The 15,729-nt window shown below is 46.3% G+C and overlaps 1 protein-coding gene across 5 annotated transcripts in view; it reads left to right on the top strand.

Moving 5' to 3' along the window:
* LOC108143131 (teneurin-m) overlaps positions 1–15,729 on the top strand; it is a 121,643-nt gene that overhangs the window by 28,036 nt on the left and 77,878 nt on the right. The window lies entirely within an intron of this gene.

Below are 15,729 nucleotides of genomic sequence, written 5' to 3'. Positions count from 1 at the left end.
ATCTGGTCGACAGGCGGAGAACTGAAACTGGGTGGGGAAACGCCTGAGAACGAATAGTCGTCGTTAAATGTCAACAGTTTTGCAGTTTGAAAGTCAAAGACAGCAAATCGATGCTCGTCTGCTACTACTTACTATTACTAGCTCCGCAAGCCCCACCTCCGCATTGAAAGCGGACTCACCCTCTTAATGACATTTACACGCATGCAAACACACATAAATCATTTGCGTTTGTCAGTTCTGACAGCCACGAAAAAAGCGCATGGAGCAAAGGAAATATGTGAATATTCTTTCATTTTTTTCATTCTGCTTGGCTTGAGGAATTTACGTGGCAAGAGAGAGCACGTGGGACGGGGCAGGATAATCCCGGGCTGCCTTGTCCCAATCGTAGATTGAGTGCAGACAATCGATTCGCATTGGTTAATCAGTCAAACTCATATTCATTTCGCTCTGCCCTCTCCTGTTCAGCATACAATTCTTCTCTGTTTCGGTTTCGGTTTCGGTTTCGGTTTCTGTTTCTTTTTCTGTTTGTGAACTTCTGTGAAGTCTTTGGGGAAAGAATGTAGCTGAGAAGGGTTCCCAATGCATTGGCCACGGCTCGTATGGGATATTCTGGGAAGGCGGATGGGGGAGCAACTCTAGGTCTGCCTTTAATTGTGCTGCGATTTGATTTCGGCTTCATAGCTCACTTCACACGCCATATAAACCGATTTCGGGCCATAACCATAACTATATAAGCCCCTGGCAGGCCCAGCTGGTGTCGTCTCCCCGTAAATGGGTCATGTGCCAAAACACAAGACACTAGACACTAGCCGGGACCCCAAGTAAATGGAGTTCGTGTCGTGTCTGCTGGCGCACATACATATATCATCGTGTGAGGACTAATTTATGGAATGTCATGGATTTATTTAACTTCAAATGAGGTTACAAGAACACAAGTGAAATAGTTTGTTCTGGCAGTCACAGCAATGCTAATTCCCGCACTCACCTGCTGAATATTTTTGAATAGTTTCCCTTTGGGTTTAGCAGCGCAAAACCGCAGCCCACCACCCGGCGAGAAATGTGGTCGTCGGAAGGGGTTGCAAATGCTGGAAATTGAAAAAGAAATCCAATTCTAAATGCTCGGCCACAAATGCCGGGGATTATGTTGGGCTTCCGTTTGCTGCCGGTTCGCTATGATCTCTGGCCGGGCTTCGGCTCTCTAATGCCATTAGCCACAACTGTCGACGCCACATGTCTTCATAATTAAGCAAATGCAGTTGCCATTGACGATAATACCTAACAAATTTCGGTGATTACTGAGCGGAATCGAGCCAACGCGTGTGCAGATCCTGGGCTTCGGCGACTTCATCAAGCGAACACTCAATAAAACATAATTAATTGCACTTTTTGGCACCAAAAAGATTTGAGCCTCGAAGGGCGATCGCATGCCATATGGTTGCAACGTTCACACCCTGAAGAGCACTACAGTCACCCTGCGCAGACAATGCGTTTATGTTTTTGGCGTTGACAAATAATGTCGTTTTTATGAACGCCTCGTGGAGGGGGGGTTGCTTGGTTGCTTGGTTGGTTGGTTGGTTAGTTGGTGGAATAGTGCCAGTAGTTCATGTGCCGTTATTGGCGTTGATAATGCAATTTAGATGCCCGTGGGTCTAATGACCTGTGGCCGAGCAGGAAAGCAAGAAACAGCTGAAGCTGCTCGGCATGACAATTTAATATTGTTGTCGTCATCGCTGCTGGCTTAATGACTTTTTACTCCCCTCTCACGCTGTTTTCCGTATGACTTTATGCTTTTCTTTTTTTTTTGGCAACTTAGCTTTGTTGTTGACCATTTAATGCCTCATAAACTTTTAATTTAACAAAAACGTCGTTACTTCTGCTTCTCCATCCCCATGAACACTGAGCCATCCATTGTTGTTATTGCTGCATTTTGTTATTGGCTTTATTGCGCAGCTTCCTCTTGTTCCCTTTTTTGTTTTCTCCATCCTTTGCCCATTCCATTCCTTTCCATTCCGTTTCATTGAGCTGACAGCTGAGCGAGCTGTCAAAATGACAGTTGTTGAGGTAATTTCGCCTTTGCTGAGTTTCCGCGATGAAGCTTTAATGGTTTTTTTTTTTTTTTTTGTAAGAATAAATTATAATTTGATATATTGTACGACTTTATGCTAATCAAAATCTTCGTTTTCTTCTGCTTGCAGGTATGTAAACGAAACCAAAGCCCCCAGCCATGTTCACTTGTGAGTAACGATGGGTCCATCTCAGATAAATCCGGAGTTTCAAAGTATCTTTTAAAGTATCTTAAGTAAAACAAAATATTAAATTCTCCCCCATAGACATTCCCACAAGCGAATGGCAATAAATTGTCAAAATATTTACACTTACACTCACGAACTCAGAAATAGAGATAGAAACAGAGATCTTATGGAAGCGGGACCCCGGGCTAATCCCCTCCAGACCCATGTATGTATATCCTCCAAGGGCATGTATGGCATTGATAGTTATCGCCAGACAATTGATTGAGGGAATGAGCGAATGAATTGACAAAACGAGACAAAAGTGGCGGCCACTAAAAATAGACAAAAGATGACGACCGGAATGGGGGAAAGTGTGGGACAGAGGGACCAGTGGAGGACCATCACTATAGCAGCTATGAATTAGTCATTTATAGCACGTATTTCTGTTAATGGGCGGAGGAGTGTGTGTGTGTGTGGGGTCTGCGCACTGCGACTGCACTTGGATATTAACAAAAGATGGCAGCGCATGAGTATTGCAATTAATAATCATTTACAAATGCAGCCCGAGAAGGCAGAAACGTTTGCCGTTGTCAGTCAGGGACGCAGTGTTTTTTTGGGGGGGCCAAACTAATCCCCGATGAGGTGGCTCTGATGGATGAGACCGCTCGCCGGGCCACAGCTCTATTTCCACCAGAAAGGATTAGCACGAGATACAAATGTATCTCTGGCTGAGACTCGGGGTTGGGACGAAACAAATGACCCAAATATAATGTTCGAGGACGGAAGTCGCTGGGCAAGACAAACTATCGGCGATTAGCTAAGCAAAGTAGTGGCATTAATATTGTGACTGGCTCCTTATAGAAGGGGGTGCGCTCTTCGCCAGTGCCAGTATCTTGCAGATTCCCCCGAATGAATTCTCGATATTTTCGGCTTACTCGATTCGTTCTATCTCGCTTTTTCTGCCTTTCTGCATGGAAGATAATCAGACATCGCATATGTTTTACTCGGCTGCTTCCTCATTTCACGAAAGTAACACAAATTATGGGTTAGTCTGCCCCCTCCAATCATTTCGCTCCTCGCTTTGGGCCATGTAGATACATACAGCCAGCCAGGCAGAGACACGAAAAATCTTTGAGGCCAGCCAGTCCAAGCCCAAGCGCAAGTCCAAAACAAAACAAAACAAAACAAAAGCCCAGCAACTTCATGAATGAAACAATAGCCAAGACCGGGCCAAAGACAATGACGGAGTCGCCCTTTTCCCTTTTCCCTTGTATCTGGTATCTGGTATTTGGCCATTGCTCGGTTCATCCGCATTTCAAGTGCCCGGTTGGCTTTCGTTCCTTTCGGCCGTCCACTTAGAAGTTGTTTTTTCGCTGTCCGTGTGCCGTTCGCCTGGTATACATTTTTCGGTAGCCGCAGGAAAAAGTGCATAACATGCCCTCTCCGCAGGCCGGGGGAGGGGGAGGGGGTGCAGGGCCAGGGTGCAGGAGTAGCTACTTTGCTTATGCACTTAAATTTTTTACTGCCTTCGGGAGTTGCGGCAGCAGAAGAGACAGCAGATACAAACTACTTTCAATTTGTAATTTGTGGCTGCGGCTGCCGGCAGGCAGTGAACCCACTTTTTAAGGGGGGGGTGGGGAGCCGAAGGAGACCCCGGCTAGGTGTTAAGGATTCGCTATTTCGGGTTCAGTGCTGCTGCTGCTTTTTTTCCGGGCTGCGGTAGCAAAATTGAAAAATGGAAAATACTAATGAGTTTAGTGTCGTTAAGTGCACAACATCATGAGCAGCCAGCAAGAAGTGGCCATTACGTGGCGGCACTAACATGACGTAAATGGATTGAGGTGCCTTCGGTTTGCGAGGCTTTTTGGGGTCCCATGATTAACAGCAGCCCATCGAGACAAAGGCAAAGAAATTCCTCCGGCGGAGAACCGAAATGAACCGAAAAGAGAAAATTGTAGAAAAATAGGAGGGACGCACAGAGAGAGAAAGAGCAGTGGAATCCGTTTGGAATGCACTTGTAAACAAAGTTTACGTTGGGGATTGTTTAGAAGTTGGAACAGGAAATTTGTTGGGGAAGTGCTCGGCCCGGACAGAGAGACAGACTTACGGACAAACTGGCTGTCGAGGGGACTGAAACAAAATTACTTAAAAAATCATTAAGGGCCAAAGACTTTGGACTATATCGAATCGATAAACCCCTTGGCTGACTGCTCAAGACGCTGGGCCCCGGGAGAAATTCAAATGTTCATTGGCTGCCTAATGAAATATGCATGGGCAGCCCCGAAAAGCGGCACGCCCCCTTTCGCAGCTCGATAAATCAAAATACAATGCATATTAAGTGCCAGCAACGAATCGGTTCGGATCGGATCGAACGAGGCCTTGACCTGTGACCAAGTACCTCGAGGAGCTGGCAGACAGAACCGAATGGAGAGGTCGGTCGCCTTACTTTATGGATTTTAATTAATTCGCAAGCCAATTCCACTTCCAATTCCACGGAGCGACTTGAATCAGCCATGCTCCTTAGTCGACTCTGAGTAATAAGAAATTCAATTTCCGCTGCCTCGTAATTATTTTCTTTCAATTTCAAAACAGACGCCGCATGAATTATGGCCCTCAGCCATGGAGGCGGCAACCCTGGCCAAGTCAGTCCACCCACGCTCCAGAGTTGGCAACTGCGATTGGGCCTCGCGGATTATGCAGCTGCATAATTAGTGCGAAAAGCGAAAAAAAAACTATGGCCGCACTGAAGTGGGATGAGCAGCACAGATAGTTTTTGGGGCAACAAAAAGAGTCCAAAAGACAAAGCAGAGGAAGCAGAGGAAGCACAGGGCCAGTGAAAAAAATCCATAGAGAAGGATGAGGAGCTGGAGGGACATGGCAAAGATCCAAACTAAACGGCGGCGACTGTTGCGTGCATTGAATTTAAAATTAGCCAAGACGGGACGAGGAGCTGGGCCGAACATCCAGTCAACGTCAGGTTATGCCAGCAGTGATGAAGTTCGCGGATCCCGACATGAACAGCGCCCTGACGAGTCTCTCCAGTTCACCCCTGTGTCTGGGTCTGTCTCCCCGGAATCTCAGTGTGCTTTCTGGCCGTGAAGAGCGTTCCAAATCAAGGCAATGCTAAAAATTATGTGCTTTGCATGGCGGATTTTGAGAGAGAAACTGGATATAGCAAAAGGGGGATCACATTGGATTGGATCGGATGGGATGGATGCCTACGAGGCTGCGATAATTTGTTAATTTTATGCGGATTTTAAGGCAATAGGAAACTGCAACGATAAAGCCAGATAGATGGCAAACAGCAGAGTGATTGGAAGATTAACGACACATCTTGGCCGGCATTCCCTTTCCAACTGCACTTGACACAGTGGCCTCGTCTTCTCGCTGTGCCGCTTCCTTTCCCGCTTAATTGGTGGAAATTAATTATTTATTCAAATTGCCAGCCGCAACTTTGGCGGCAGCCCTCGAGAGGGTCTTCAAACCCATGTTTTTGGTCTTGGTATTGGTCCGGCTGGCAATTTGCGGTGCGTCCAAGGATTTGATAACATGTTTTGCCAGCCAGCCGGCCAGCTCCGCTTCCCTTTGCTTGTGCGCTCACGCACATGCTGAGATTTAAATGCGCTGCGATTTTTTGCGTGTGCTGCGGGCATTTCTCAGGCCAGGAGCACGCAAGGAACTTGGGTTTTTTGGTTTGGCTGATTGAAGGGGAAGGAGAAGGAATCTCCTTGTTGTGCCATTGCTAATGTCGCATGTCAACGTTGTCATGTTGACCACTTTTTCTGCAGTCAGCATCGCGTTTTGGCGTGGGCGTTGTCGCTGATGAGCGAAAATTGCTTGTTTAGCCTTTGCCTAGTTGCGCTGGGCTGGACCTGGTCCCCAAAAGCCCCCAAAAGCCCCCTTTCTTGTGGCATGCCACAGCTTGTTTGCTTTAATTGCGACATCTATGGAGAGTGAGATTGGTAAGAGCTTGGTATTCCCGAGCTGTTGTAATTTACTTTCGGTCTGCGTAGGTGTCTGAGTTTGACTTTCGGCCGACGACGGAGGATCAGCATTTGCGCTTGCGTGTGCTGCTGCACCCAACCACAGCTACATACTGCAACATGCGGCAACTTCAGCTGCATCTTCCCCCTTTCTGCAGCCTTAGTGCAATTTTCGTTTTCGAGGTGCGGTGTCTGCAATTGAGCAATTTATATGAGAGGCGAGGAAAAGTATCAACAAAAATGAAATGAAATAACACTTCATTAACGGGAGGAAGGGGGGGGGGGGGGATGCGACCACTTACGTGGGCTTTATCGCCGCACAAAAACAAAACGATCCACAACCGACGCTTAATGAGCTTCTACCCAGAGACCCATCCAGAGGGTCAACGCGATGGCGTGAGAGATGAAGGCGAGGCAATCATAAGGCCTTTAGCAGATCGCTTTGCTCTGATGCAAGTCGGGCGACGGACTCCACATACCAACACACTACACACTACCACACACCCCAAAAGTCATTTGGCCATGAGGGAAAAGCCCTTTCTGTTTGCTGCGAAGCGTAATCAAGTAAGCCCACCACCACCACCACTACCACCAATATCCCAGACTGGCGAACGGAAAGAACGCAATTTTCCCCAAAAAGAAAATGGGTACCCCGGCCACCAATTCCAATGGAGCCAAGGAAATTCAGTGAAACGTCGAATGGCTCAGAGGCGGCTGGCTTATTGGCCTGGTCCATAGATGGAGGCCTTCATCCGCTTGCCGCTTGCCGCTTTTGGAGGCGGCCAGGCCAAACAGCAGAATGGCAAAAATGGTAAAATTGCCAAAGTCCTCCCCTCCCCTCCCCAACTTGCTCTTTGTCTCTGGAGAAAACGGGTTAGTTCCTTGGGTCTTGTAATTTAACAAGCAAACAGATTGTAATCGATTGTTGCCATCATTATTGTGGTTGCAGCTAGAGGAAACCCGTTAGCCTGCGACGGCGACGGCGACGGCGGCCCACGCTCTTCACATATTAGCCACAAATAGTAATAGATTTCACTTAATTTATTATAAACAACGAACGACCACAGCTACGAAAATCCCAACGGTTTACACAATTTTGCAAAAACTTTTCACTCCTCCCCCGAGCGAGTGCTTTTCTCCGCCGGGCAATTTTCCCATTAGCCTGTCGCCTCATAATTCTCGGTCATAACTTGTTCCTTTCTTTCTTCGCGCCCGCCTCGTCCACCCACGTGACGCCTTCGAGGAGACGCTAATAGTTTCCAGCGCACAAATCACTCCATTCGCTCCAGCTGCCGCGTCCAGCCGTTTTAGAGTCTTTCCGCCTGCGGTGTACCCGCACTCGTATTTATTTTAATTTTCATGTGAGACAAATGCCTCTGAATAACCAAATTAAATTTTTCCCCTGTCCCAATGTCGTTCAACTTTGGCATTTGCGTTGCGTTGCGTTGCGTTGGCTTGGTACGTGCCCGGAAAGATTGCGCTGATGAGAGACTTCGTCTCGGCTTTCGGCTTTCGGCTTTCGGCTCTCAGGTCTCGACATGGTTTTTATGGGCCTAAACACGGCCGCGTACATTGGCCATAAAATGACCCGAGGTTTCAATTTTAATGACAAGTCACTTACATGGCATTGCCTCTGGAAGCGCACATTAGGTCTAATTGGTCTGGGGGAAAGGGGCGGCGAAAGCAGCTTGAGCTTGAGCGATCGAGACGTACCTTGGAGTGGAATTAAGTTCTCCGAGAATCTCTCGAAGGTTTTATCTATCTATCCATCCACTGAATGCGGACCCAAGACCCATCACTTTATCGACCGGTGGATGAGCCAAAGGAATGCGGCTCCCACTCTCGAGTGCTCATATGCGTGTCTCCCCATTATGGCTTTCTAGTTGTAGATACCCGAGCGCGTGGGTGTTGCTAGGAGGCCGAAACAACGGGACTGGGAATGGGATTGGGATTGAAACCGGGGGACTGCGATGTGCGTGCCTTTGAGCAAAGGATTTCTTGCGGTCCGCCGTGTGTCGATAGCCAAATTGTCGATGCCAAAACAGGAGGCACATATTCGCATTGTGTAGCTGCGCCTTCGAGGAGGCAAACACAAGTTGGAGGCCCACAGAAGAAGAACTATGAAAACGAAAACCCACATAATGGCGGGCGTTCAATGTTGGCCCTGGCGACAGCGCGTACCAAGCTCCTGGCCCATCCCCATCCCCGTCCCCATCGCCCCTCACCTCATTAGGGAGTTTTTTGGTGGCGGTTGCGTGCCTGCCTGCAGGAACGCTCCTCGCATGGGTTGTGCGAACTACTTTTATTATCATTGTATCCGCCGCACTATCTCAAGGCATTATCTAGCCGTGTTCGAGGCGTGGGCGCTGCTCGTGTAATGAAGTTGACTGCAGTGCTCAACTCAACTCCACTCCACTCCACTCGAATTCGCTGCTCCACTCGGGGTCTAATTGTGTTTTAATGTGTTTGTGTGGATTTGCAATTTGATGCAAGTTGCGCTGTCTGCAAATTGCCACAAAAGCTGTTTGTTGGCCAAAATAATTGGCTCGCCAAATTGGGCAATTGCCCGCCCCAGTGGGTGTGCGTAATGGCCGGGAGTGGATTGGATAACTGGTTAAGGGTTAAACTTATGGACAACCACCCACCCCCGCTCCCCCCAACTTACTGTGCAGGTGGATGTGGCTCTACTCATCGAAGAAATATGATTTAAAATTGCCTGAGTGATGGTGGACCAACTCCCGGGGGCAGAGCTTTATCGATTCCCAAATGAATCCGCAGCTGTCTCCGCAACTAAAGTAATGCAATCGCATTAAAAGCTGGGGAATGCCACATAGAGATGGCAGATCCAGCCAGAGTTGGGGCATGTAATCAATGTAACTACAACTTGTTTGACAGCTCTTAGCATAAATACTTGACAACGGCATCTGGTTGCCTCCTCCCGGCGGCGTTGACAGTCGCAAGGTGTACAGCGGGACAGGCGAGCGACATGGAACACAAAAGAAGCTGGGCCTCTACTCCATTCTGCACTCGCTCCAATCCATGCGACAATCGACATCCCCCCCCCCATCCTTGAAATCAATACGAGCAGAAACATTTCTTACTTTGGCACATTTAACGAGTGTTTTGCGCACACTTGAGGATGCTCGACAGATGCGATAGATACAAAGATACAACGATACTCAGGTACTATTGTATCTGCGCAGCCTAGACCAGCCCAACGTCATCATCGTCGACCACGTTATGGTTATCATGGCCATTATTCCGTCGCAGCTCTCGACTTGATGGGCAACTTTTGCCAGTCTGGGAATACAGACAAGTGTCTGCGACTGCGATTGCGATTGCGACTGCGATTGGAAGATGGTCCTAGGCTACATCCCTTTGATCTTTTGTCTTTTGCAATTACAATTATATTTTATTTGCTCTAGTTGACACAGGAGAGGAAAGTTTACCTTGCGGCTGGGCTGCCCCCCCCAAGTACACCGGACTATGCTGTTTTGAAAATCAATTACCAATGGTTCTCATAACTGGGCAGCTTCTCCTCCGGCATTATGTCAATAATTTATTTGCTCCATCTTGGCCATCCACTGCCGCCCGATTCGGTTTGCGGTGCACGTTCGCTGGACTGGACACATGTTCTAGCAGGAATTCTACATTGGTAATGACATCAATTCTCCGGAGACTCCTGCAAGCCCTTGAAATGCATTTTGCAGATACTTTAGCGCAATTTGTTCGCTGCTCCAGCGATCGCAGAGGAGCAGTCCTCTGAGCATCCCATTTGTATGCGACTCCTGAGACGGGTACCTGCTTTTTAGACCTTTTTTGAAAAATACAAAGAAATGAGTTGCATCGAAATTTCACCGTATGATAAGCAAATACAATACCTACAAATAGTTTGGGGACAGTTATTTATTATTTTCTCTGTAAAAGCCAAATGGGAGGGTACTCCCATGCTGAGTAAAATATAGCGGGTGGCGTACGAAAAAAACCCTCCTGACACACTTACCCAAAAATGTGCAGAAATACAATTTTTACAACTGCAAGAAGAGTTGGTGGGAGGAGGGCGTTTGGCGTTAACCAGGCAAAGAAATTCCTCAAGTACCTTTGTGACTGATAAAGTGAGAGGAGGGGTGCAGCGGTGTGGAAAGTATGCTTATGGGTATACACATGGCTATATGTTTCCCTTCACTTTCCCGCACTTTTGAGTCGTGCCATTTTTCTTGCAGTGCGCACTTTTCTTTTCCATTTTCCGTTGCATACTTTGCCGCAACAATTGTTGCCATTTTGTTGCCACTTTGTTGCTGGAAAATCGCTTGCCATTTGGGCAGCGCATACATATGCGCAAATGTAACGCAATGCAATACATATATATAATAGTTCTTTATATTGTTGTGGCCATTGCAGAAATATTACCCTTGCCAACTGGCTAGAAAAAGTGGCACAAACGACGAGTATCGTAGATGTATTTTCCGCTTGGTTCGCTGCACCATGAAATATATATTTAATTAAACAAATGAATTCCGTCATAAATAAATTTTAAATTGCTATGGCCATCTGACCTCTTGACCAAGCGCATCTCCCTCTCTCCATCTTTCTTTCTGGCCGCAATTTTCCATAAGAAAAATGTGTGTTTCTTGCGCTCACCCCAACCGACAAAAAAAAGAGAAAAACTGGCCAAGAATAAAAAATCCGGTTTTCTGTCTACCAGAACGCCCCCTCCATCTCCCTGGTGCGACTGGCTGTCTATAAGCTTCAATATCCATAAATGTCGAATGTGTTGCCATTGCTGTTGTTCCTCCTTTGACTGGGAATGGATAAGGGAAGGGGGGGACTTGGATGGGACTGATACTTGGTCTGGGACTGGGCCTGGTCATGACTTTGGCTCTCTTGGGCCGGCTTTGTCCGGTTGTTGCTGGTGCTTCGGTCTTCTGCCTGTTGTGCTTGTCTTCTTGTTTTGTGTTGTGCTCACTTCTTAAAGATTTTTATCGGTTTCCACTTAAGTGATTGTCAGTCAGTCATTGGCCATCCTCCGGTTACCAGTCGATGGACAGTCGGCGGTCGATTGTTGACTGTATGGGCAGTTTCTTATGGAAGGGTGTTCAACCTAAAATCCTGGTACCTATAAGCTAGTATATTTATATTTGCAGTCAATAGATGCAAAATATTTTTTTTGTATGTGTTTCGGCCAGTTCTAAGTCCTGTTTTAATATAATTATCAGTGTAGCTTAGTGTTCTACGACTGTTAACTCTATAATAAGCTTAGTTTATGCAGAACAACACAATTGTTTACAAGTCGGAGCTATATTGCATTAAGAAAAGTTTATTTCTTCATTAAAAGTGGGGAATTTAAAACGTATTAAATCATGTTGCTTGTCTTAGGACAATTTTCGATAATAATGGTGTACACTGCAATCGAAAACTGCAAGCTAGAAAGAGGTTTCAAAAAGATCTATAGACGAGCTTCTATCCTGAGTGGAAGTTGCACTCACATCTCGGGAAGCTTAATTAGGTTCACTAACTGGAAGCGAAGAGGCTCTCGCTGAAAGTCGAGGAAGCGGACGAAATAAAAATAATGTTGCTCACAAAACTGTAAGAATTTGTCAAGTGGCAACCTAACCAAACAGGCAAACAACCACACATCCCTTGCAAAATGTGTAATACATACGTGGAAAAGGACCCAGATCCACTTGGGGCTCTACTCAATCCTCAATACCGCCCCTGCCCCTTTCCCTTTTCCTTTCCCTGAAGCCCCCCCTCCCAAAAGCCTGCACTATTTATGCGCATTTTTCATGTGGAACCTTTCGTTAGCAAGCTTTTCTCTTCTTCAGCTGCGTCGTGTGTTTTTTCTCGTATAATTTTATTTAATTTTCCTTCGTTCGCTCGCTGTCCTTTCATCTAAATGTATGTGCATGTGTATGTGTATGTGTATGTGTGTGTGTTTGTGTTAATTCTATTGAAATGCTGTCAAGCTCGCAAACCAAAACCAACGCATGAAACACCCGCTGAAGTGCCTCAGAGTATTTGGGTGAGTGTGTGCACCTCTCGTGTGTTTACATGCCTGTAAATAAAATGGCACAAAAAGGTTCCAGCGCTAAAAATGAGCAAACGCTCACTAACACACAAAAGCAAACACATGCGTGGTAGATTTTTGCAAATTAGTTTTAGTTTTGTCCGGAGCAGCCAAAAAAGAAACGAAAAAAACAAAAAAAGAATGAGTGGAATACATATGCATCAAATAAATGGCAAAAAGGCAGCCGCAGCAGCCCCAACTGCCCCACTCGACTGGAAATTCTTTTCCCACATTTGGTAAATTAGAATTTCGGTTCTACGCTGAGAAGGTTTGTGGGGCATGGGACTATTCATTTCGTGCCAGCTGCTGGTAAAATATGCAAATATATTTTGATTAATTTAATTTAATTTCGGCTTGCGGCCCGCCTTTCAAAGCCCAATTTGCGAGCGATTTCCGTATGATTTTGGGAATGGTTAGGGACTGAAAGTCATCTGGCCGCAGAGTGCAGCTCGGCACATTTCTGTCCACACAAAAGTTTACTCGTTTGTAAAGAGCTTTTAACTCCCTCCACTGTCGTCCTGTTTTTCTTGCAACATTTCGGTGGTGCAGGCAAGTTTTTCGCCTCAAAAAACTAAATTAGTAAATTATAAGCCGCTCAAAATTAATTGCAAAAAAATATTTACACTCAGTCTCTGTGCCACACTCACTCACACACACACACACATTCTCGTAAAGCGATGAGCACTCGAAACTTCGAAGCGACGTCGGCAGCCCAAAATGAAGTTTTAAAATTCTTCCACACATACGCACACAGACAAAGTCGGGCTGCGGGAAAAGTGCAGAAAAGTGGGGAGGAAAGTGCGGGGAAAGTAGAACCAAGGACGCGAGGACGCGGGGAGGCGAGGGGTGGTGGATAGTTTGTTGTATTTACAGCGCAAACCACTTGAAAAAATATTTTTAATTAAATTACAAAATTGCTAAAGAGTTGCCCGATGCTGGTGGCTCCTTCCTTTCGCCGCTCCTACACTTTGGTAGAGATATTATAGTAAATGCAAAAAGTAGTGAATGCAAAAAGGCTGTAAAGTAAGTATGGGGTAAGGAAAGCCGCAAAGCGCTGGGAAAATATGGGCACGAGTGGAGTCTGGAAAAGTTGTGTGAGTTGAGTTTGGCCTTTGAGTGCGGAGAAAAGTTTAAATTAAATGTATTCGAATGCGAGCAAAAAACGGCTTCCTCCAGATCTCATAGATAGACCCCGTCCGCTTTTCACCCTGCCATTGCGAACTTTCTTTCCTACAACTTTGAACTACAAATCTATAAACAATTAACTTGAAAAAAAACTTTCCAGCTTCAGTCATTATTTTTTACAATGGTAACAAAATATTAATTATTTATTAGAGCTTAAAAGAGTTTAACACTTTAAAATAAATTTTCCGTTCATTTTGTGCTTTTATAAACTTAAGAATTCGCGTTGCATAAACGTGGCAAACAGCACTTGGGGCAAATATTTACGTGCTAAGTAACTGCAAACAGCAACTGATCCGACGCCCGCTGGATGGCGCCACCTTGCGACTTTGAGTAACCCACTGCCGGACACTTTCGGGTCTCTGGAGTGTTTTAGTCGTTGACTTTTGTTGTCTTTTGCACTTCCCAACCCCTTTTCCTCCACCCTTCCGCCGTCAGCCATTCTTCGCAGACTTCCTTTTGTGCCCGCCACTGACGCCATTTTGTTTTGTGCGGCCATTGAGTTGGTGGTGGGAGGGGGTAGGGGGTTAGGGGGTTAGGGGGAAATGGCGTGCGAAATGTAGGTGAATGCACCGGGAGCTCTGCTCTGCTCTGCGCTCCTCGTTTGTCCTGCGGCATCGCCTTCCGCCACTATTTGCGGTTACTTTTCAACACGGTCATTGACTCGGCCAGCAGAAGGCACCTTCTTCCCGGAGCGCCAGTGTCCGCGGCATCCGCGGCATCCGTGAGATAGATTTGTGGGTCAGAGGTTAAGCAGGCAGCAAACCAAATCACCCGCCCCGGGCGATAACTGTCCAATTAATATTGACACACGCGGCTGGGCAATTTTCGTTATTTATGGAGGACAATTTGCATTTGAAATCACCGCGTTGACACTGAACTGACAAAATTAATTATTTCGCGGCGGCAGCCAAGCCCAATTAAAGATAATTCGCGTAATTCTGGTGGCTTACGGCGCAGCTCTTGAAGCTTTGTTGGGCGGACTGGGGCGAATTTTTGGGGAGGGAACCAACGACAACAACAACAGCTCCGCTCCTTTGTTGCCATGTTTTCTATGAATGGCTGTGTCTGCGAATAACTTAAAATGTGTGCCACATGCGTTTTGTTGCAGTTTCGTTTTGTTTCGTTTTGTTTCGTCATGCTTTTTGTTTTTGAAAATAACGCAAACAATGCACAATTTCCGCATTCCCCGATCTCTCTACCGTTCCTCCCAAAACCCAAAACGCTGTCTATGAAGATGTTTCCGCGTGCTGGGAACTTGAAGAAGATTTGCACTGGTGCCCCAGTCCCCCAGTCCCCCAATCCCCCCAATCCCCCAGAATCCCAGCTCTAGAGTCTATTTATTCATTGCGGTTGACATCAAGTGGATGGAACGGAATGAAACAGAGTGGGAGTATGTTAGGGGGTGGCTGCCATGGCTGCACTTTAAAAAGCTGAAGATACAAGATTTTGTAATTTTCCATCTGCCGACATATGTAGTTCATTAGTGCTTGGCTCCGAGTGCTCGCCGCTCTTTATTTCGCATGTAAAACGTACACAAGATTTGAATTAGAGCTGTCAAATCTTTGTCATACGTCATACTACGAGGGGAGAGGTCGCCAAGAGGTCATGCCACTCAATCAGAGCGCTGCCAGGAATAACTTTTTAAACCATTGTACAATCCGCACCACAGCAATGATGACGATGACGATGATGATGACGATGACTATACATGAGCCATAGTTAGTCGGTGGTTTTGCAAACACACAGAACTGTCCGACCAATTGCGAGTGTCGAAAAAATTGATTGATTAGCACATGGTTGCCAGAGCCATGCAATATTCATAAGGGTTGCCAGGTTGCCCTTGCGGCTCCGTGTTTGCTCATTAATATTTAGCCGGCCCAGCTCCGACATAATTAAAACTGACTTTTTCCTAACCACCTCTTTCCACCTCTGCCTGACCAGAATAGAGTTGGGTAATGTGTTAAGTTTTTCGTCAACGTCTAATGTCTGACAGTTGCTGGAAATGATGATGACAGTTTAGATGAATTAGTTTGCTCAAGTAATGCGCTTAATTAATCCCTCTTTCTATTTTCCTCCCCCCTCAAGTCACCATTGATGCTGAATGTGTGTGTATTCGTTCCCGGTTTCGGGTCAATCTCAGCCGGAATGTGTCCCACTTTTGGTGCAGCACTTTTATTGACACTTTGAAGCAGCAGAGACATAAAATTTATATTAGTTTGAGCAGCCAAGAGTCGTAAAAAAATGGCACAAGCAGTGTGCGCTT

The sequence above is a fragment of the Drosophila elegans genome, unplaced genomic scaffold (assembly GCF_018152505.1).
Source record: "Drosophila elegans isolate 14027-0461.03 unplaced genomic scaffold, ASM1815250v1 contig_208, whole genome shotgun sequence".
NCBI classification, from domain to species: domain Eukaryota; kingdom Metazoa; phylum Arthropoda; class Insecta; order Diptera; family Drosophilidae; genus Drosophila; species Drosophila elegans.
The sequence above is the reverse complement of the archived record's forward strand: the minus strand, read 5'-3'. Positions and strand labels throughout refer to the sequence as shown.